Genomic DNA, 25,812 nt, shown 5'->3' on the forward strand with positions numbered 1-25,812 from the left:
AAATGCCTATAACCTCTATAAATATGATATTACAATAAATGTTCAAAATGACCCCCATTTTCTTCAATACACATTCGGTATCGTTTTAATAAGGAAAACCGAATGCGCTGAAAAATCATATTTTTCTGACGAAATTGATTTGCAGCTTCAATTATTAAGAGTCTTAAGACCTGGACTTCTGGGTGGCCAAGAAATAGGTGCGTCACCACCCCTTTCAATCCACCGACCAGGATACTGCCTGCAAAGATATTCCCGGTCTTCATTACTGTAATGCGGTGGAGCGCCATCTTATAGAAACCACATATTTTGCCTTATTGCAATATTCACTTCTTTCAAATACTCTTGTAAATCGTTTGCCAAGAACTGCAAATTATTATCACCTTTTAAATTGTTGGGAAGAAATACTGGGCCTATTAGATTGTTATCCACAATTCCTGCCCAAACATTAACTTTGAAAGTCCTTTGGTGATGAGTGGTTGTTTTGGCGTGAGGATTTTCGTCGGCCCAAATGTGCTCGTTATGATGGTTTGTTATTCCATTTCTACTTACGTCGGTAAACAAAATATTTCTAATAAAATTAACATTTCGAGTGTTTTCCATTAGCAACCAATCGCAAAATCCAATCCTTTTAGGATAATCTTCAACCCAATAACTCTTGAACCGTTGTTGAGTGTTAGGGTTTAAGCAGCTGATCCTTCAAACGCCTCCAAACCCTTACGTGAGGAACATTTAGTTGAGTAGCTATTACCCTTGCACTTGTTCCAGGGACTTCTTCAATGATTTCTAAAATGTCTTCATCAGTTGCATCCATTATTGGACGACCACTATTGCCAGCAACTTGCGGTTGGAATGTACCCGTTTCCCGTAAACGACGATCAATGGTCAGAAATAATCGTCTATCGGATGTATTTCGATTGGGGTATTTTACTGCATAACGTCTTGCGGCTGCTGCACTATTTCCTTAACCTACGATATTCTCGATAGTATATTGAAATCATAATTGAATCTGATCCAACTTACCCAAAGTTAAATGCATATCTGCCATTTCCTGAAATGTGTAGGCCATTGTAATATCAAAATTTTTAATATTAATCTTATTCACACAATAAATGATAGCTTCAAATTATTGACTATTATTGATGAAACTGTTTGTAATTATTGTATCCGTAGAAACTAATTGTAATTTTATGCCCAACTAGGAAAAAACTAGTGAAAAAGTGATAAGAGGCAAAAAAGTTTTAAAAATAATGTGTTAAACTAATGATGCCACAAAATTCATTTGATTTAAACGTACTCAAAAGTTTGGGGGGATTTAGGGCTACACACCCCCCTTAAAATTTTTCTGTGCGCTTAGATTTTGTTTTTTCTTTTGTATAAAAAATGCTTTCAGAACAAGAAAGTAACGTGTCTATTTTTATTACAAAATGTCAAGTAGTTTAGGAGATAATGCAAAAAAACAATTTTTATTTTGTCACTTCAAAGGGCTGTACCTTTTTTTGTGTACACTTTTGTAATAAGGTAAGTTGGATTCAATCAATTAATTTTTGTCCCCGGAATGCGTGATTTAATTTATGACATACCTTTTTGGAACACCCTGTATAGAAGCTATACGCTCCCGAAGAAGCTGAAGCTGTTTTCACTTGAAGATTCTTTTTCTGTGGGGGATCATCACATTCTTGGTTTGGTTTTACAGTTTATTGTATGACTCGCTATTTCCACTACTTTTCTTCATTCTTCTCTCTCTTTGATTATCCTTTCTATATTTCTAATTTCCATACTCTTTAAGTCTTCTTCTACTTGGTGTCTCTATCTCTCGGTCTGCCTCTGGTTCTTTAATCTGGTGGTATCCTTTCTGTTATAACTCTTAACGGATTGCTCTTCTCTATTTTCATTATGTGTCCATACCATCTAATTCTTTGTGCTTTTATTGCCCTAATTATGTTCTCTTGACCCATCCATTCTTTTATTTTGTGATTCATCCATTGTCTTGCATCCTCTTCATTTTCCCTCTTTGGTCCCAGCATTTTTCTGATATAGATTTTCATTTTTGTGTTTCGGCTTATCTTCTTATCTCTAAGCATTTTTTTATTTCTGGAAAACGCTGTACTTCCCGCTTGAATTCTTCTTTTCATATCTACACTTTCATTTCTTCTGTTGACTAATACTCGAAATCTGGGACCCCCTCATTACTACCTACGTATTATACTAGAAAACTGAACTTTAAGATAGTTTAGTTTACAGACGATGCATACGATATTCTCTGCACTATCTATAATTAATAAATAAGTTTTAAATAATTTTTATTATGACTTCATAAATTATTTTGACATAAATTACAGTGCTATTTGCAGACAAGGAAAGTGATACATGCATGGAAAGTAAAGTAAGTCAGTTCCTGATTGTTTTAAGGTTAGAAATTCATAAATTGCTATCTGATTGTGAGTTAATAACATTTTTCTAGCTCTGGTCGTTTGGGCGTTATGAACAAAATTGGCGATATAAGCTTAATTGGAATATTTTTTTCTTTTGCAAAGCTGGTCGTGTTTCTGTCAATTGGGTTAGTCAATTTTGTTTAAAAAATAAAATAAAATATTCTGATTTTAATTTGTCTGTACAATCAAATATACCACATGATTTACCTAATAATAACAGTGTACTATATACATCATATCCATTGTTTTAACAATGAAATATCATAGTTGCATATTATAGACCCATCATGAAGCATCCTAATTTGAGTAAGTCATGAACATTTTGTGTTTTGTGTTGAAATTTTAGCCACCTTTATACACTCATGGACAAAAATATCGAATATTTTGGAATTTTCCATTTTTTTTTTGTTGTCACTATTATTTTAAAATACTTTTAGATTACTGATGTTAGTTATGTAGTAGGCTAATGTACTCAATTGATTTCAAATATTTTGACGTTTATTCAGCGTTTAGCATTCATGCATTTGATTATAAAAGCCTTCTTCACGCAAAGGAAAAACCATAGAATTTAGTTGTTTTTAGTTTAATTTATTATGGTTAATTCAAAATTGTTTTGATTTAACTAAGTTTAAAACAAGTATGCCACCAATTCCACACTGCGATGAAGCCAAAGCAACACATATTGTAATTTTGTACGAGTAAGGATATACACAAAAAGATATCGCGTCGTGCGATATTAGATGAAGTCAATCTACAGTTTCAAATACTTTAAAAAGGTAACACGAGACAGGAAATTTTGTACGAAGACCTGGTCAAGAATGCCCAGTCACACAATTGATGACCGTTTTTTGGTTCTTAATTCTACACGAAATCGCTAATTGACATCGAAATACCTCAGGAATGAGATACTAAATGAAAGTTAATGTGAGTTCAAAAGTAGTTAGACGGATATTAAAAGAAGCAAACTTAAAGAATAAACGCCCTGCGAAAGCTCTACGTCTTCTCCAAAATCATAAAGCTCATCGTTTAGAATTTGCAAGAACACATATTCAATGGAATATCGACAACTGGAAAAATATTTTTTTAACCGATAAGACTAGAATCCTATTATGGAAGCAAGATGGTCGAAATCACGTCTACAAAAGAGTTGGAGAACGATTCACCACCTGAAATTTTGCCCAAACCGTTAGTTTTGGAGATGGTGGCATAATGCTTTGGGAGGCATTAGTTGGAAGGGATACACCGCATTTGTGGAAGTAACTGGTGACTCTTACGTTCAAAACATCCTGCACCATTCATGTTTTGCCATATGTTGGTTACATTGGATATAACAGATTTATGTTATTGCACGATAATGCTCGACCACATGCCACTGCTATATTGAGTAATTATCTTGATGAGGTCCAAATACAAAGATTGGATTGGCCATCATTTAGCCCCGATTTAAATCCAATAGAGTGCATGTGGGATCAGCTAGAACCCCGCATACGACAAAGAAATCCCGTTTCAAATTATTTTTTATTCTATGTCTCAAAGCCCTTTCATAGAGCCTACATACGGAGGCTATGTATGAATCAAATATCAATCAAAGTTTCTTTTTTATTTTTTATATAGCACTAATATAAGCAATTCGAATAAGCTTTAATCTACTAGAATCTATACATTTTGTTAAAAATTAAAGTTTTCGACTGCTACAGCAGGTCCACATTTTGGAAGTTCCCCAGACATGTATACTTCCAGGACGACTAACTTAATATTTTTATGAGTTATTTCTATTTGTTTGAAAGAGTTCTTGTTTTGTACAAATGTATAAATTGTCAATGGTGTATTTTTTATCTCTATTATTTTATATCTATTGTGTGTTAAGTTTTCGTAATAGACACATACTTCGGAAGTTGTAAAAGAATTCAGGACCACGCTTTCCTTCTATTTTTCCTTCCAATATTAGTTAAAGGAAGTTATATCCCTCGTGTCTCAATAGTAGTCAGCAAACAAACAGCCAGATGTAAAATAAAAATTGATGGCATCAGTATTGAACAAGTAATGGAAATAAAATACCTTGGAATTACACTGTCCAGCTATGGAGACCTGGACAAAGAAGTTACAGATTAAGTACAAAAATCAAATAGAATGGCAAGAGGCCTTAATAACACTATATGGCAAAATAGACACATTAGCACCTAGATGAAGCCAATAATTTATAAAGCCAGTGTAAGACCAATAATGACATATGCCTCAGAAACAAGACCTGACACAGCCACAACACAAAGGCGACTTAAAACGGCAGAGATGAGAGTACTGAGATGAATTACAGGAAATACGCTGAGAGATCGAAAGGAAAGTAAAGACATTAGAAGAAATGTAACATACAGTGTATAAACGAATGGACACTTAATAGAAAAAAGAATGGAATTATCACATAAGCAGAGTGGTCGTCAAAATATCAAGAGACGAGTCACCAATCGGCAGAAGAAGTATCGGACAACCTCGCAAAAGATGGAGCGACAACCTTCCACAGAAATATTAATCCTCCAATGAACAAGCAGAATTGCTTATAAAGAGGAAGAAGAAGAATTATCTGAATATATGTTCAAGACAAAATGTCCAAAATAAGAGAGACTGTAATTAACTGTAAAAATTAACAGAAGGATATATCAAACTCTGCGTAGAGTACTTAACATAATTTGAAGATAAATCAGAAATACATATAGAAAAAGATGCATAGATGAACGGAATATGATGCAGTTGCTATAAGTTTGAGTTTTAATCTGCAAAACACATATAGACAAAGACCATATGAAAGGAGGAGAGGTACGCCCAGAATTAGATTTAAGACCTTCTTCTTTTTCTTCTTCTTTTTCTTTATAAGCAATTCTGCTTGTTTATTGGCGGATTAATACCTTTATGGAAAGTTGTCACTCCATCTTTTGCGTGGTCGTCCGATACTTCTTCTGTCGATTGGTAACTTATCTCTTGCTATTTTGACGACACGGGTCTCCTCCATTCTGCTTATGTGGTTATTCCATTCTTTTTTCTATTTAGTGTCCATTCGTTTATACACTGTACGTTACAATTCTTCTAATGTCTTCACTTTCCTTTCGATCTCTCAGCGTATTTCCGGTAGTTCTTCTCAGTACTCTCATCTCTGCAGCTTCCAGTAGCCTTTGCGTTGTTGCTGTGTCTGGTTTTGTTTATAATGCATTATTGCCTTACACTGGCTTTCTAAATTTTTGACTTTATCTCAGTACTAATGTGTAGACTGACAGGATGCCTTAATAGTGTTATTAAGGCATCCTGTCAGTCTATTTGCTTTTTGTACTTTATCTCTCACTTCTTTTTTCAGGTCTCCATAGCTAAACAGTGTAATTCCCAGGAATTTTATTTCTATTACTTGCTCAATACTGATGCCATAAATTTCTATTTTACATCTGGTTGGTTCTTTGCTGACTACTATTAGTTTTCTGAGATGAGATTGTCATATTAAATTCTTTTGCACTTATATTAAATGTGTGGACCAGTCTTTGCAGACTATCCTTATCTTGGGCTATCAATATTGCGTCGTCTGCGTAACAGAATATTTTTATTTCTTTGTTTCCCATTCTGTATCCTCTTCCTTTGTTAACGCTTTTGATGATTTCATCTATGATTAACTTGAAGAGCATGGGGCTCAATGTATCCCCTTGTCCTATTCCGCTGCCTATATGTATAGGTTCTGTAAGTTGTCCATCTATTTTGACTTACACTTTGTTGTTTTGGTAGATGTTTTCTATAGTTTTTGTAATATTTAGGGAACTTCTCTATTATACAGAAGATGGATTAAAAGATTTAGATAGAAGATTTAAAGACCAAGTTGAGGAAAAACTAAGAACATTAGGCGTGCGAAACTGGAAAACAAAGGCAAATAATAGGGAAGAATGGAAATTGATCCTGCAATAGGCAAAAAATAACTATGGGTTGTACTGAGACGAAAGATGATGAGTTTATAATAAATTAGCCACGAATACTAATCCGATCGATTAATATTTTTTAGTTTCTGAGGGGTTTTAATTACCTATGGTTTTTGAGTATGTCCTTGATATAGAACTTCCCATTAATTTATCCTAGTATTATTTACGTGACCGTAAACTGACGTGTTTTATAAATATTGTGACCAACACTTTCTCTTACGTTTATTGTTAAAATTATCTCCCAATGCACACAGTTTAAATAGTTTAATTAGAGGTGGAAGTTTCAACTTAACTATCTCGAAAACAACGGTCATTAAATAAAAAGTTTAAAACTACTGCAGCGATTAAGAAAATATACAATTTCCTGTTTAACTGTTGTTTAAACTTAAGTTATTGTCTACCGGGAGCGACATTTTAGTCGTCCATTGTTTTAGATCACGGATAATTGCTAATCATATCTAATTATTTAATTTATTTCAACCATACGATCAATGAATATTAACAACATAATGTTATTTGTCATGGGTATGATAAAAATGTATGACACGACATTTTTATTATGAGTAACTCTAACTCTATGTAGTTATACAGAGTGTATTAATACATGTACATGTAAAATATGAAAAAACTCTGTAAAAATTTAGGCTGATGTTATAATAATGTTTATAGGTTCTTTAAATAAATAAATATGTATATATCTTTTTTCATTATTGAGAATTCCATAATAATATACTAATATTTCATAAAAAAATACTAATTTATGTAATTGAAATATTCTATCCATAAATTTATGAATATTTAAGCAACTTGCTTTAGATTTGACTCATCTAGCCAAATTTTTAATAAAAACGACACAATATATATAAATTTAATACTTCTGTTGCTTAAAAAACACAATAATATTCCAATGCTGATATCTCATGGTTTTTATTATATTAGTATAAAGCTTTCCCTAATTTTTTATATTCTAATTAAATTGTACAGATTTATCATTAGTCCGAGTACCTCTAAATAGAGAATAAGTTACCTGTTGCGTTCTGCACATACGATGACCTCAATATAACAATTGGGGTCATCCTGAATGGGGAGAGAATGATATTCTGTTCAATCTAGAACTCGCTGGTATTTGGCCCTTTCGGATTGGGTATGTATATTCAAATAAAGAAAAGAAATGAAAGCCGGCGTACTGTGTAAAACTCTATTTTAAAAAGAGCTGAAATTATACATAAATATACATAACCCAATTTACAATTATAACTAAAGAAGGATATAAACTTAAATATTAGTTAATATGAAACAACACCAAAAAGATAACCATTTACAAACCAAAACAAAGATGTCGATGAATAGGTTTTAAGAACCCATTAACAACAAAAAAATTTAAGATTTCGATTGCTATGGTTGAGTATGATTAGAGATAAAGCATAAATTGATATTAGACGTTAACGAGTGAAAAATATGCGCACATATAATAATATACTTAATCCGTGGTAAAATGAACAAACCTTGTTAATAAAGTTACAAAAAATGCAATCAAACATAACATCTATGAATTATATTAAACGTAAATACAAATATTAATAAACTCAATTCAAAGTATAATCGGTAATGACAAAATACAAAAAAATAAGAATACAGTAAATAGTACATAAAACAAAACAAATGCAAAATGTCCAATTGACAACGTTCAATCGCGATCGCGGCACAAATGCGATAAAGCTCCAAACAAATATCAAATAAATATACCAAATGCACGTACTTGATATATGCAGCAATATAATAGCACCCCGGCTATCGCAAAAGATGTCTTCACCGACAAACAACAGGAACCACAAAATTCATAATGTAACTTGTCTGCATAAAACGACTTGGCATCGGTCCTCTAGTGTGGAATGTGCATCATCAACTTTCGTAGATCCAGTGCGCCGCTGAAGGCGTAATTTGCGATAGCGGTAGTCTATCATTTCATGGAGTAAAGTACACCTTATAATATTTGTTGCCAAAATTAAATTGCTGCATATCGAGTACTGTTTACTGGTATATGCATATTGTTAAGAATTTCATCTTGTGTGCTGAACTTGCTATTTCTCATTTGTGTCGTGATTTGAACTTTTAAAATAACATTTTACGTATATATAAACATTCGTTTTAGCGTGTTTACTGTATAGTTTAATTGTATATTTTATCTTACTATTAATTGATTTGTGTAACTATGCTTATTACTTATAATATTGTTTGGTTTGTTTATCTTTATATATACACAAAAGTATTCTATTGCATTGACTTTGGTATTGCCTGTCGTATCGTATTCTAGCATATTCCTGTTCGTGTGATGTATATCTATATATCTGTACAATGATCCATCGTACCATATTTTGTTTCAAACAGCTGTGTTTTTACGTTAACTCGGTCACCTTTCTTAACGCACTTGTCACGCGTATTTTAAATTGCAGATATAAAGGAGTTGTAATTAAATTTATATAATTTGTTTACTGATTTTCATACGATCGTCTTGCTTATTATTTCTATGGGGATTTATATACCCAATGCGAAAGAGGGAAACCAGCGAGTTCTAGATTGAACAGAATATCTTCTCTCCCCCATCAGGATGACCCCAATTGTTATATTGAGGTCATCGTATGTGCAGAACGCAACAATACCAATGATAATATTGAATAAGTACATTATTGTCAAGTACAATTGAATCGCTTATTTAAGAAACAACCCAAGTCACTTTTTGCCAACATATATTGCTGTGGGTTACACACAATTTAATGCAGAATACACCAAGTCCCATAAGCATAGTTGTTTGTTGACTAAGGTGCGAAGGTGCTTTTTTAAGTATTCACGCCATTGGAAGAGAAAGACTAAAGAGAATTAAAAGACTTGTGATATGTGGTGTGATACTTACAGATTAAAGGGAAAAAAATATAAAAGAGAACATTACTGATGCTGAAGTAGGGAACTTGTCCTTAGCCACATAAATACATTTTCAGTTAAAGAGTCTCATTATTCTGGTAAGAAATTTAAGTACTTAGATGCGAAGCTTAATATAAAAATAATGCACGAATTATTTATTAAAAAGTATGCTGAGACTACAGTAAACTGCAGTTACTACAATAAATTTTTTCATGAAAATTTTAACCTAAATTTTGGTAGGCCACAAATTGACACATGCAGGAGGAGCTTAATTTAAAAATTAAAAGCCCTGGTCTTGCTGAAGCAGCAAAAAAAGTAGCGGTTGCCAAAAAAGTCGTACACTGTCGCCGAAGTAAAAAATTTTATACTGCCCTATATGATCAAGTTGAGGAATGCATTCAAAGAGATGATGTAGAGGCAATCGCCTTCGATTTTATGCAGAACCTTCAACTTCCTGAAATTCCGGTACAAGACCTAGTTTATCTGTCGCAGCTTACCGTTAATGTTCTTCGCATCATCAATATTAAGTCACGAAAATCCGTTCTTTATATTTACCACGAAGCAGAAGCACGAAAAAGCCCGAATGAAGTCTGCAGCTTTCTATTAGATTATATAGAAAAACATATTGGAACAGATGTAGGAGAACTACGCCTGTTTTCTGAAAACTGCCCAGCTCAAAACAAAAACCACTACGTTACAAGAATGTGTTTGGCTTTAACCGATACAGGCAGATTTCAAAAAATTCAACAATCTTTCCCACTTCAAGGTCACTCATTTCTTCCGTGACCGTGTTTTTGGCGTTATTAAAAGAAACCTTAGAAAATTTGATCGAGTTTATGACATCCATAAGTATACGGAGATCATTGTTACCGCAACGGCCCAAAACCTATTCACGGTCTGTGAAATTAAAACAGAAAGTATTATAAATTTTAAAGACTGGTGGCTTAGGTATTATATAAGTCTGCATGTGCGTCGACCAAGACACAAAAGTTAACAAGGGACCAACGAATTTCGTTCTCAATTTCCAAATTGCATCATTTTATCTACAGCGTTAATGCTCCCGTGAGTATTTGAGCTAGTAAATACATTAATGGTGCGATATTTAGTACCTTTAGCGTTTCCATTCCAAAAACAAGCAATTTCACAGTTAAAATGCCAACTCGTAAGTCGTATAAAGACCCAATTCCAATACTAGAGGCCAAAAAAGAAACTTTGACCACACTGTTTCAATGGGTGGAGGAACCGTCCAAACCATTTTACGAAAATATTCAAACATCAGCAACTAAGAAAAAAATCAAGGAAGTCACAAAATAAACTGTATGATATTAAAATTGTTTAGTAATAAATGCTTTTGTTTTACCTGACGTTTTTTCCATTTTAGTTTATTTTTAAATGTTTATTTGAAGAGTTTACTAACGATTTAGAATGCCTTTGTTTTTAACAAATTCTTACATTAGGTGTAATCTATTAACTTCAAACTTCACTTTTAGTGAAACGGTTCAGATAAACTCTCAAAGCGTTTCTTTCATTTTCTGAAAACTGTTCGAATGTGACTTGGTTGTTTCTAAAATAGACGATTCAAATAAAATATTTATTATTTCAATATTTACTCCAGTCGTCAGAGACGAAAATGCCATTGAACCTCTAAAATCATACGAACCAGCTGAATTTTGCTGAGAATGTCCATTTTTGACCCCAAAGTACCTGTCAAAGTCCAACCTTCGACACCATATAAAAGAATAGAGAACAGATAACATCGTATTAATCAAATTTTCAGTCTCAAAGTAATATTGTTTTCACCTTGATTATTATTTTCTTCATCTTAAAATATACAGCTCTGGCCTTCTGTATACGTATTCTAATATATTTGCTCATGTCCCAGTTTTCATTTAGATTACACCCGAGAAATGTAAGTGATACTATTAGTGTTTAGGTTTAGTCCATATTCATCACACGTTATGGTAGTCCTATTAATCAGATGTTGAAGTTTTTCGTAACTATTTGCAATTAGCACCGTGTCATCAGCGTACTTTAAATTATCAATATTGATGCCAGTGATCGTTACATTACCTATTAGCAAAAGGATATACATTAGTTTCTGCGGAAAAAGGGTTTTTGTAATCCATGCCAGTTAAACTGCTGTATAGGTCATATTTGAGAATAGGGTTAAAAGTAACCTGCCTCGTAGTAACATTAAAATGTGGCTACTCTAGAATTCAAATCTTCTTATTTTGATGTTTATTTCGGTTTGTACTAGCATTGTTCTATAACCATCCTACGGGTAAAAACATAGTGTAACGTCAAGGATCGAGATTAGTGACGTTGACTGAAATGGGAAAGGAAAAGTTCTTTATTAAAAGTATATGAACAAGTTATCGTAATATATAATCCCTGTTTAGGATCATTTAATTCTCTTCAGGGTTTGCGATTATTTTAGAATCTTCTTCTTTATTAAGAAGAAGTAATTATTCTTAACATTATCTGCCTAGAAAGGGATTGATGGACATGATGGGCAAAAAATCCACATACATGTATCAAGGGCACAGATTTTTTAGGTGATAAGATAACAAACTATAATCCACTTATCAAAACAAAATAAATGTTTTTACCAATCTTATCTCTACTTTTATATAAAAAACTAACTTGAAAAAATAAAGAATGGTTAAAAAAGCAATGGTAATCAAAAAAGTTATTTTAAATTAAGGAGATACTACTTAATAAATACATTAATTTACCAAAATAAAGTAGTAGGTACATATATGTAATTGGTAATAAGGTAATAAGTATATTTTTTTACATGTCCACTTTTTCTAGCGGTTATTAAAAAGCTTGTGATATCTCCTCCGAATTTTGGTTTTTCAGGAAGAAATATTTATAATTCCTTTTTGTGAAAAGATATTAGATGCTTCCTTAAATCTGACGTGTTTCTGTTGATCATTCTCACTTCAACCTTTCTATGTAGGCACAATTTACACAAAGCAATTTGGGATGCATGATTTATTTCTAAAAATTCATCAAATTTGCTTTTAGGTCTTTTAGATCTATAACTCCAACGCTCACTACTCTGACTAGAACTATTTGAATCTTTGTCCCTCATGTCAAATTGTAAACTTGTCACTCTGGGAACAACAATTATTAGATGAAAAAGAATTATTACATTAGACTCAAGGAAAGCTGAATTGGGAATGAAGTTAAGTGATGTCGAAAAAGTAACTACTATACTACTATTATAGTAACTTTATGTTCGTTACTATCCAATATCCTAAGTATCGAATAACAAACCAAAAATTAATTTACTTCGTTATTCTAAATATTTCCGTATTTTGTTTACACGATAGGCGATATTATCTGTTATTCATTTGTCTCGTTACTTTTGAATATTAGCCGCGCTCGTTCAGCAAATTTTGTTTAACCGATTGATCTCATCGCACACTCAGCAGAAACAATTTATAGTCTTAGGTCGATAAGATTTGTTTATTTAGATTCCTCCTGACTAAATTATAATGGGAAAAAAATTGAATTATTAAGTGGGTGTCCGTAACAATTATATTTTTTAATAGCTAGGGTGACATATTTTAAAAAATATCGATATGATATTACTATCGGCGTCGCAATGCAAGAAGATTATTTTTATGATTAGAGGGCGGCTATTCTCAAAATATGGACAATTAATTATTTCAGAGCGAAGAAGTGGTCTGCTGGAAAAGAATGTACAAAATATTTTAATTAATTATGACCTCTAAGCACGTGTCAAATGTGTTTTTTTAATGAATATTTTGATTCGGTATGTATATTTATGGTACTTTTTGCAATGCGCATAAGTCCAGTTTTTCAAATTTTTATTACATATTTTTTTGCGTCTCATAGAGTCTTTAAGCATATACCCGAACTACTATACTCGCTAAAACCACACTCAGTCCTAACTGACTAAGATGCAAGACACAAGAGTCTCGCAGGCTTAGTCTTGTTCTTGCTTAAATCTTGCATGGTCAGTCTTAGTCTTGGTCTTGCTAAAGTTAGGCGGTCTTGGTCTTGGTCTTGCAACAACACAAGAACAAGACCAAGACTGCAAGACCAAGACCGATTTTGGGCTACACTATTCAATAGTAATGCCATCAATTTCTATTTTACATCTGTTTGGTTCTTTACTGACTACTATTGTTTTAGTTTTCTGAGATGAGATAGTCATAATAAATTCTTTTGCTTTTATGTTAAATCTGTGGACCAGTCTTAGTAGTCTATCTTCATCTTGGGCTATCAATATTGCGTCGTCTGCTTAACAGAGTATTTTGATTTTTTTGTTTCCCATTCTGTATATCCCATACTTTGTTATCGCTTTTGATGATTTCATCCATGATTAAATTGAAGAGCATGGGGCTCAATGAATCCCCTTGTCTTATTCCGCTGCCTATTTCTATAGCTTCTGTAAGTTGTCCATCTATTCTAACTTTTATTTTGTTGTTTTGGTAGATATTATCGATATATTTTATAATATTTAGAGGAACTTCTCTATTATACAGAAGATGGATTACATCTTTGAGTCTTACTCTGTCAAACACTTTCTTTAGGTCAATCAGACACAGAAATGCTGGTCTATTATACTCTAGTGATTTTTCAGTAATTTGCTTTATAACGAATATTGCATCTGTACACAATCTTCCACTACAAAAACCCTGTTGTTCATCTGCTAAACTTATCCTCTGATTTATTAGCACTTGTAAAATGTTAGTTGTGAGTTTTAGCGTAGTATTTAAGAAGTACCTCTGTAGTTTTCTGGCTGTTTTTTATCTTCTTTTTTGAATAGTAGAATTAGTTCATTTGTTCTCCATTCTTCCGGTATTTTATTGTGTTTTACAATTTTATTTATTAATGTTGTTAATTGTTCTGTCATTGCTGCTCCACAATTGGCACAATTTCATCCAGAAACAGGATTATTTTAGAATCTAATTTAATAAAAGGCTAGGACGACACGTTAAAAGGAAACGCAGTATCCACCTAGGACAGAAATCTGAACTACCAACTGACATTTCAACCTACTGAGTCTTAATCAATAAAATTTAGTGGAGTGACTGACAGATAGAACTTGACTGGATCCCCGTCGCATGGCGACGTGCAAAATCACTATTATAATTAGTTTCATAATATGGCACGTACCGATGTGCCACTGAACCGTTTGGTAGTGGAGGTTTTTGTTGTTGGATGACTGTTTGAGATTTGTTGTTGATTTTTTTATTTTGGAACCTTGTGAGAGATTTTTTGGATTGTAGTCGGAGGAAGAAGAGTGCTATATGTTAAGGAGATGGTACGTAACGGTACTTTTTCAGATCGAGATAGAAAATAAAAATTAAAAAACTTTTGGTACTAATTATGTCTTTAATCAGACAGATTAACAGATCTGTTTGAGGATAATCGATAAGAACCGGAAGAAATCGACAGCGAAACGGGGCCAGAGATCATAATAGAGGATTTCGAACAAGTAATACGAAACGCAAAAAACGGAAAAACTGTAGGTCCAGACGAAATACCTGCGGAACTACTGAAATGTCTAGACGATGAAACTCTACCTGTACTTCTGGACCTATTTAATGAAGTATATAAAACTGGAAAAATCCCACAGGAATGGTTGGTGTCCACCTTTGTAGCAATACCAAAAACAGTATATGCCAAAGATTGTTCAGACTATAGGACAATATCACTAATAAGCCACACCCTCAAAATATTTCTAAAGGTGATTCATGGAAGATTATATAGAAAACTAGAAGATGATATGGATGATACTCAGTTTGGGTTCCACAAGGGACTGGGAACGAGAGAGGCATTGTTTGCTTTTAATGTCCTCTCTCAAAGATGCTTAGATATGAACCTAGATATTTATTCCTGTTTCATCGACTTCGAGAAGGCATTCGACAGGGTCCGACATGAAAAACTAATAGAAGTACCTACTGAGAAACAAAGATATAGACAGACGAGACTTACGAATCATTATCAATCTGTATTGGAATCAAAAGGCCAATATAAAGATAGAAGAACAAAAGTCCGAAAATATAGATATAAAGAGAGGAGTAAGACAGGGCTGTGTTCTGTCACCATTACTGTTTAACGTGTACAGTGAAGCCATATTCCAGGAAGCGATAGCGTATCTGGGTGATGGAATCTCTGTAAACGGAAGAATAGTAAATAACATAAGATTCGCTGATGACACCGTTATAATGGCAGACATCCTGGAATCGCTACAAAAATTGTTAAATAGAATTAACGATTTTGCATTAGATACAGACTAAAAATAAATAAGAGAAAAACTAAATTTATGATTGTCTCAAAAACGCAACATAGAAATGAAAGATTAATGATAGAGCAAACCCAAATAGAAAAAGTAGAGACATACAAATATCTGGGAACCTGGGTTGATGACAAAAATGATCAAAGCAGAGAAATCAAAGTCCGAATTGAAACTGCAAGGCAAGCATTTGTGAAAATGAAGACAATGCTTACCAACAGAGACCTTCAGTTGCATCTCAGATTGAGGGCTCTAAGATGTTACATATTTTCTATCTTACTATACGAAATGGAAGCTTGGACATTGAAGAAACAACACATAAGAAAAATAGAAGCGTTAGAAGTGTGGTGTTACAGAAGAATATTAAAAATTCAGTGGGTTCAAAGGATTACCAATGCTGAGGTACTACGACGTCTAAATAAGGAGTTAGAAATTATGAACAGCATGAAAAGAAGAAAACTAGAGTATTTGGGTCACATAACCAGAGGAGCAAAATATGAGCTGCTGAGAATTATTATGCAAGGAAGGATCCAAGGAAGAAGAAGCACAAGAAGAAGACGCATCTCCTGGCTGAGGAACCCTAGAGAATGGTTTAACTGTAGTTCACTACAACTTTTCAGAGCAGCAGCCAACAAAGTGACCATAGCCGTTATGATATCCAACCTCCGATAGGAGATGGAACTTTAAGAAGAAGAAGATGTCTTTATTGAAATATTATGTAATCTATGATTTACAGAAATAGTTGCGGCTAGTTCTTCTGGTAAAGGACAGGTACGTGTCTGTCCAAGAAAGAATTATGGAATTAGGACATACAGTAAGTAGTTAGTAGAGTAAAAAATAATTCATTTATCTTAAACAAAAATAAAATCAGAATCTTCAAAACAAAACGCCAAAGTGTGTTTTATATTTTATGAACGAAAACTTTTTTTAATTTTATTTGAAAACAGTTCATTTTTTGTTCGCGTAAAACAATCATATAACCGGTTGGTTCTAATATTAACTTTTATTTAACTGCCATTAGTAAAAAATTATGAAATTGCTTGGATATAATTAGGTCTTGGAGAACGTCCAAACAAACTGCTTGAAATCTCGAGAGTCCGCAAAGTAAACATACCGGCGATTAGAATTAAATTACTCTAGGTTAGATTGAATGGTTCTTTTGGCACAACAAATGTCAAATATATATATATATATATATATATATATATATATATATATATATATATAAATGGGTACGTTAATTAAATTTAAAATATATTCAATAGGTCAATTATTGGCAAATGAAAAATGTCAACTACTTCATTAATTTAATAAAATACGTTTTGCTTTTATTATTTTTTTAAAAGCATCCTCAGTTACCTACAAAAAGTAATGATATTAGAATATAAGTAAAAAACCAACAGGCTTCATACTTTTTTTTTTTTTTATTTAGAAAAAACATATAATCCACATCAACCACGAAGGGTTATTAGTGGAGTAACGTACACAAAAGTTCATTTTATTTACATTAAATAGATGTATATAAACGTAAATCTTTTAAATAATTTATTACATGGTCAGTGTTTATGGTTAAAGTGGTTTTGATGTCATCTGAGATTCCATATTTTCTTCTTGTTTCTTCGTGGTACTGGCAGTCAGTCAGAATATGCTTCACCGTCAATGGGAGAGAACAGTTTCTGCAGGTTGGAGAAGGTTCTTTGTTGATTAAGAATCTATGGGTCAGTGCAGTGTGTCCAATTCTTAGTCGGTTAATTATTACTTGATCCCTTCTATTGGATGGATTATTCAAGATGGTCTTCACAAGGGGATAAATCTCATATAGTTTGGTTCCTGAATCTTTCCAGTAGTCTTGCCATATGTTCATACAGTGGTCTTTAATTAGGTTTTTGAGATCGGAATATGGGTAATTTATTGTTTTGGTTGTGTATTGTGAGTTTATTCGACTTGTGTTTGCTAGGTTGTCCACTTTCTCATTTCCAGCTATTCCTACATGCGACGGTACCCAGATAAATGCTACTTCTTTTCGAGTTGATTGAATTACATTTATCTCATTTTTTATAGCCCGAAATATTGGATTTGTAGGGTATATTTGTTTTACACCTAATAGAGCATTTAATGAGTCAGTGATAATGACACATTTATTCTCACTACGCGTTTTGAAGAAAATTAAGGCTTCCAAAATGGCTGTGGTCTCGCCTGTGAGGATGCAGCAATTTGTAGGTATGGATATAGTGTGAGTAGTGTATTTACAGTAGTATGCAGCAGCATGTCCGTCATGAGCTTTAGAGGCATCACTGAAAATTTGGAGATGATTAGGATAATGAGATATCACTTCGGAGTAAATTTACACTGACTTGTAGAGATCGATTTAGCTTATCCATATCAAAGTTAGAAGATTTTATTCGTTCTATAAGGGGAGTACTATTTTTAGTGGGTTTTGTAGAACCAATATTCGGATGGCAAATTTGGGAGAATACCGGATGTTGTTTCTGTGCTGATATTTTCCCTATATAGTTTAGGGATAATTGTTGGCGTCTAATATATAGAGGTGGTTCTCTCGCTAAAACTTGTAAGCTACTAATAGGACTAGTTCTGAAGGCACCCAGGGCTAATCTCAAAGCTGTAGATTGTATGCTATTTAGTTTTTTTAAAGCAGTTTTGCTTGCAGCACCGTAAGATATGCAACCGTAATCTAATTTACTTCTAATAAGTGATTTGTAAAGGTTAATTAATGTTTTACAGTCGGCACCCCAAAATTTATTTAAACATAAATAATTAAAAACATTTATAGTATGTTTAACCGGTTTTGGCATGCTTGTTGTAATTTATTAATATGCACATTCCAATTTAATTTTTTATCGAAAGTTAGGCCTAAAAAACTTACTTCTGTTGACTGTTTTATAGGTAAATCATTTAATCTTAAATTAATTGTATGGTGAGTGTTATTTTTACTAAAAATTACGTATTGAGTTTTTTTTTGCAGAAAAATTGAATCCGGTTTGTAATGCCCAATTTTGAAGTCGATTTAATATAAGTTGTAATATATTTGTTGCTGAAACTAGGTTATTAGATTTGGTGTAAATAACAATATCATCCGCGTAAATGCTAGCTTTAATAGGAGCTCTGATTACATTTATGATGCTATTAAAAGCCACTAAAAATAGAGTTGGACTTAAAATGGATCCTTGAGGGATTCCATTATCTAGCATTTTTGGAGAACTTATGATTCCATTTATTCTAACTTGTATAGAACGATTACTTAAGAAATTTTTTATAAAAGCAAGCATGTTACCTTGAATTTCATAATTATTAAGTGTTGCTAATATAGAGTGTTTCCATGTCCTATCAAAAGCCTGGGTTATGTCAAAAAATATTGCAATCAACTTCTGATTGTTTGCAAAGGCTTCATTGATTGAGGTTTGCAGTGAAATATGATTATCTAATGTAGACCGTCCCTTGCGAAAACCACTCTGAAATGGGGTAAGGAGATCTTTTGTTTAGAATTTAGAATTTAGAATTTTTTCCAGTATTTTGCACATGCTGCATGTGAGAGAAATAGGACGGTACGATGAGGGTATATCTTTGGGTTTATTGGGTTTAATAATGGGAATAGTTATAGGGTTCATACCTACAAAATAATTTGTAGGTTTTTATGATATTACGAAAGCTCTTCGATAACTTAACATTGAAACCTAATGAACTAAACGAGAAAAAAAAACAAAAACACAAGAAAAACTGTATTTATTCGAGCACTATTATTCATTTATTTAATTTTTGGTCTTTTTCTTCGTCTTCCTTCTTGTATGTAGGCTTTAAAGCCCGTTTCTTCTTCAATATTAGCCTCCTAAATTGTTTAAATTCTCGCACCATATTTTTCTTGGTCTGCCAATACTTCTTCGTCCATTTGGTGACTTATCTAGTGCTATTAGTACTATTCTATCCTCTGCCATTCTACTAATGTGTTCGTTCCACTCCTGTTTTCGTTTTGTCGCCCATCCATTTATATCTTCTATATTGCATACTCTTCTTATGTTTTTGCTTCTCTCACTATCCAACAAACTTGTCCCTGATATTCGTCGGAGTATTTTCATCTCTGTTGTTTCTAGTAGTCGTCTCGTTTTAGATGTGTCAGGTCTTGTCTCCGCCGTGTATGTTAATAAAGGTCTAATTGCTGCTTTATAGATTCTTGTTTTTGTGTCTTGTCTTAGGTGTTTATTCTTCTTCTTGTTATACTTTCTCCTCCGTATTTTAGAAGCTCGTTGGTTATTCCGTCTAGTCCTGATGACTTTCTATTTTTGAGTGAATTTATGGCTATCTCTACTTCCTGTAGATACACAATAACGTACCTGAATTAAGACACGAAATAGAAATCAGTTTTAATTTTTGGTGATTTTTTAAATTTGACCAATGGCTCCATTTGGATGTTTTGTTACAGCTCTTTCAAGGGTCAAACCACACTGGTATACTTTCAGTTGTTTGCTATCCATTGTTGACGGTTATAGTTCCACATATGGCTTTCTTTCGTATATGCGTCTATTTGGAATGCAGTGAGGTACGATTACGAGAGAATTGGTAAAAGAAAAAAAAACAAAGTTTTTTTTGAAAAGGATTAAATTTATATATATATATATATATATATATATATATATATATATATATATATATATATATATTGAAATGATATTGTTTAAAAAATTAATTTATAAGTTATATACTAGATAATTTTAGATATAACAAGTATTTGGTTATTTTAAGAAGTTAAATACTAGAGAATTTAATAAAAATATATTTATGTGAGGGCATTTTAAGAAATTAGCATATAATAATTGTAAAAAGTTGTATTTTAATGTTGTAAATATATTTAAGTGAGCCATGTGCATAGGCAACCAACTATACAGTAAGTGACTGACAGAAATTAAGAATTTTTAGGAATATAAAGTGGGGTTATAATAATATATTGTTTGAAATGTGTATTTTATTAAATTAGAGTGTTAGTTACTAATTTAAATATTTATTCTGATCTGAAAAGCCTAAATGTCAACAAAATTATCAATAGAACATTAATGAATTCTCCAGAATGCAGAATTTGACCTGTGTTTATGTTGGAACATTCTGGAATAATGATTATGTCGGTGGATGGAACAGATATTTTTTTCGAGAACATCCATATAGAAGAAATAGAACTAAATAGAACATGATTTCTTACCAGATGGTTCTGGAACATCCGAAAAGATATAAATACCCGTGATTTGGATTCAAGATGGCCAGTTTATTATGAAAGTTAGTAGACACATTTAGTTAGTGAAGTAAATTGTTCAGAATTTTCAAGAAGTCAGTCAGAAAAGTTTAGTAAGAAATATGAAAGTTAGTTGGAGTCAGTGAATCAGTTACAAATAGTCCAATTGTTTGATATAATTAAAAAAAAAGTTTATTGGAAGAAATTAAAATTATATTATGATTGGAGATTAGTATAAATCAACTTATAATAATTGGATATTGGAATATTGAAAAGAAAAATAAATATAAATGTTGTTTTGCTGGTTTGCTTGGTGGTTTATAAATGCTGGTGAAGAAAAATATATCTTAAATTGGTAGAAGCTGATAATTGGAAAAAGTAATTTCACAAAAACAAGGATAACCAAAGTACGAAGACATTCAGTGGTGATTAGAATCTATATAGTGGAAAACAGTTCATTTAGGCATTCAGTGAAAGAAAGGTACAAAATTTTGTTAATATAATTTAGTTAATGTCATAACAATTTCAATTTTGAAGATCGTTTGTTTAAATTTTACATTGTCTATAGAATTTAATTAGTTTTATAAGAGTATCAATTTAAAGATAGTTTATTTTAAATTTACATTGGCTAGGTTAGATATATATGTGTGTTTCATAATAGTTATAATAAAGATAATTTAAAAAAGTACTTACAAGCTAATTCTTTGAGAACCGCGATAAAAACCCTATATTATTAAAATACTCATTGCTCATCATTCAAACAAACAATACATCATAACAATATATATATATATATATATATATATATATATATATATATATATATATATATATATATATATATATATATATATGCGGTGAAATAAGTATACTCTTTTAACTAAGTTTCAGGCTTTCGAAAATGTTTATTTTCATCTTCAGGAACAACTGAAATAAAGTGCGACTGTGCGAGTGTGAAAAATATATCAAAAGGGGTAACGGTTTTTTTTAACTTACGTTATTGAGATTTGTATTTCTTGGATGTTTTACTAATAGGTAACAATTTTACGCAACACCCAATGATTGAGTCTAATATTAAATATAGATGTTGTAAAAAAATTTTTATAAAATTGACAAATTGTTTTATAAACTGACACAAGAAAAAGACAAATAAAAAACAGTTTAAAAGCCAAATGTGCCGGCCAACTGTGATTTTTGACTTATGTCATTTCTGGACATTGCAAATGACACCACTAGGATGATATATGCTCAGTCCATGATACTATGATTAAGAAGATAAGATATTGCGCATAAGTCGTGACGTAATTGGAGACCTGCACGTTCGTAATGTCAGTTTTTTGTATGTGTCAATAAATAATCTTTAATAAATAGTTTGGAGATATCCTTTTGTGTACGATTATTGTAATTATTAAACCTTTTTTTAATATTATTATTTTGCTAATCGAATAATTTCATCACAGAATGTATAAAAATCCCATTTAACTTTAACAAGAATTCAAATTCTGGTCTCCAATGACGGCATGCGCGAACACGACCGATTTTGTGCTACGGGAAGATCCTATCTTGTTATTCATAGTATCATGGCTCAGTCCCCATTCTTGATGCCAGGTTCAACCGAACCCATAACAACTCCCTGATAATCGACTGGCATAGAAAACCTCATAGTTCTGGACGTTTTTTTAACTATTGGTCATATCATCATCATTCAATAAAATTCAATTTGCTGAAGCAAATTAAGGCTAGAAAATAACTTTCCTGCGGTTTTATTGTTTTTTAAGGCGATTTTAACAGGTAAGTTTTTAAAAAGTTTGGTAAACTTGTTCGTGGTTTTCAAAAACTTACCTGTAAAAATGGCCTTAAAAAACACCAATGTCGCACGCCACTGATGTGACTGGATGCAAAATATTAAAAATTTAACGAATTTATTAATTTACCAAAAAGAATACATTAAATTTATTGTCTTAAAAACATAGTGTTACCTGTTTAACATTAAAATATCGGGAAAGAATTAATTACCTGTCAAATTCACGTCGGATATTGTAGCTAGTAATGTGACATTAGTACCGTCGACTATCAGCTACATTTAAAAATATCAGCAGACTCCATCCTTAGTATATTATATCGATTGTATAGTCATAGAAAACTTAAACAGAACAGAAGTTTTCCACAATAAATTTGACAATGTCACTGACATTGACATTTTCAAGATTGTTTCCGGTACCTTTCACATAGATGTCACGTACTATAAAATGGCGTAGACTACATGATCATGTGAAATTTTAGTTTTATTGATAATTGTTAATCATTGCTTTTAAGCTTTGTTCATTGTTGTATGATGTAGTTTGTAATTATTAGATGCTGAAATAATACCATTGCTATCTTAAGATTCAGTTGCACCATTTGAGACTAGTCAATTTTTGTCTATGATAAAAAATGACAAAAAATTGGATTAAACAAAAATGTACCAAGAAGTAAGTTCTTAGATTATAAAATATTGACTGTATCTCCAACTGTAATATTTTTAGCCTTGCATCTGGAGATTTATGCAAGTGTATATTACAAAATAGAAGAAGGGGGCAAGAATTTGAAAATTAAACTTGACTGAATATAAAAACATTTTGAAGAATCTTTTCTTTTATTTGCTTTATTTATGATTTTTGTCATGGAATAATGAAGCTGGGGGTTTGTTCTATTAAATTAAGCTTATTCGCTCCGTGCGTGACTGATGCGACATCTACCGCCTTCATCTGACAGTTTTGGACCTCCCAATTTGAGGTTAAATATATGTTAAATAGATACGAAATTGACAAGTATTTGACAAATAGTTTTTTAATTATAGAAATTGACAAATAGTTTTTTATTTATATTTTTTCAGTTTATCTACAAAATAAGTTTAGTATTATAAACTGGGTTTCTAAAAATTCATCAACTTTATCTTTTCAACCACAAACAAAGAAGAAAGGGAAAATCTAGTACTGCCAAACCAAGTTTTTGCATGTGGAAGAGCATGTAATTAAAAACAATAATAGTAAAAATTATGATATAAAAGCTAAAGTCATCTGACAGGCTGCAGTTAGCTTGAAGCCTTATGAAATATCATTTAAGGTAAATTATTTAAATTTTTCCTATTTCAATTGCATAAAAATGAAATTATGTGATATTTACTTTTTCATATTAATAGCACGAATTCATATTTTTCTTTTCTCTAATTTATATGTAATCTTTGGAAACCTATAAAAGCTACACTCACTATTTTTGCTATTATTAGCACAAATAAATACGCAACATGTATTTGCACCCAATTTTGATAAAATGTATGCGTAAAAAGATCGCAAAGGTCCAATTTTGTCATATTTCGCCGCTACGCACGCTGGCATCGTTTCAAGGTACCCCTACCATGGTCACGCACGGAGCGAATAAGCAAGCAAAAAGCTTGTTTTAGTTCAAAATAATTACAAAAAGGTACCCCTCTGTTTTCCGTTTCTTTTCTCGTAAAAATACACTTGTATTAGTAAAAAATGATTAGTTTTCAACCAGGGGATTATCTTGATTTAAACTTCCTTACCACTCTCACAAAATTTCAAGTAAATATAACGAGAAATAAATGAAATTTCAATTGGCTACATTTTTGCCCGTTTATTTCTGGACATCTAGCGGACACGCGCACTAAACTATAGATTGACAATAATGTTGATATCTCTTTCATCTAAGTTTCTTTCAGTAGTAGCTCATCTAGTTTCTTGTTTTATACTTATTCTTTACGTCAAATAAAGAATACGTGTTACATTAATTGATAAATTTCGCAACACTTTTTAACCATAATCATGCTTACGTTTTTACATGTTTCCATAGTTAGTTTAGTTGATATATTAAGTTTATATTCTAAAATTGCATTAAATCAGAAGGAAAATAGCTTAATCCCTTGTGTTAAGTTTTCCTATTAACGGGCACAATATTGCCGAGTGGAGATACAAAAAATATCATAATTTAAACTGACAGTCTCGGTTGCGGTAACCCCTGAACCGAACTCTATGCAAATTTTCTACTAAATTTCACGTCCAACGGTGTGTGTAATGGTTGACGCACAGATGACTTAGCGTTTTAGAACACATTACCAAACGATTTCTTTGTAATGAAAAGAAGCCATTGTTAATAAAAGCATCGATTAAAGTATATTATAACATAAATACAGAAGATGAGTGATCAAGTACTGTATAATTAAAAATATCTGTGCAATAAAGCTAAAATTGTGCCTGTTAAACATTTCCTAACGAAGAAAATATTAATAGAAAGAGCCAACGAGTGTATGATATAAAGATATACCCCTATTTATAGCGCTCGTTAACTTTTTTCAAACCAAATATTATATTATTTTTATTAAAGTTTAAAATATTATGTTATTCTGTTGAACAGCGGACCGTAATAATTGCCCACAAATATCACTTTAACTAATGTCTATTAGGTTAAATCTTCTGGTAGAATTTAGCGGTTTTTGGAAACTGTATAGTTTTCGGGAAACAAATAATAATTATATCACTTCAAATAATGTCTATTTGGTTAAATCTTGTGGCAGAGTTGAACGGTTTTTAGAAACTTTATAGTTTTTGTGATCTCTCTAGGGTTGTTGAGCATTTTTTTAAGTTTATGGTTCAAGTTCAGTGCTTTATACAGGTTGGTGAATTGTTTACAGTCGGTGAGGATGTTTTTTACAATCAGGTAAACATTGCAATGGTGGCAAGTTGGACGAGTTCCAGAAGATATCAAGAAACCATGGGTAAGTTTGGTGTGGTTGATTCAGAGCTCAACTATTGATTGATTCAAGCTATTCTTATAATAATCGATGCTTCTCTTCTAGTTAGGAAGTCCAGGGAGAGGTGACCAATGAACGGTTGGATTTCATGTACAGTTGTTTTGCTCTTTTGCCATAAGTTTTGCCAAGTATCCTCTACTGACTTTTCGAAACCGAGTTTGAGATCGTTAGCTGGTTGAATTAGGGTGACT

General features: G+C 32.1%; 1 protein-coding gene across 14 annotated transcripts in view; it reads left to right on the top strand.

Annotated features, from left to right (window-relative positions):
- The window catches only part of CAP (Cbl-associated protein), a 573,660-nt gene that overhangs the window by 349,704 nt on the left and 198,144 nt on the right, over window positions 1–25,812 (top strand). The window lies entirely within an intron of this gene.

Source organism: Diabrotica undecimpunctata, chromosome 7 (genome assembly GCF_040954645.1).
Source record: "Diabrotica undecimpunctata isolate CICGRU chromosome 7, icDiaUnde3, whole genome shotgun sequence".
Classification (NCBI taxonomy): Eukaryota; Metazoa; Arthropoda; class Insecta; order Coleoptera; family Chrysomelidae; genus Diabrotica; species Diabrotica undecimpunctata.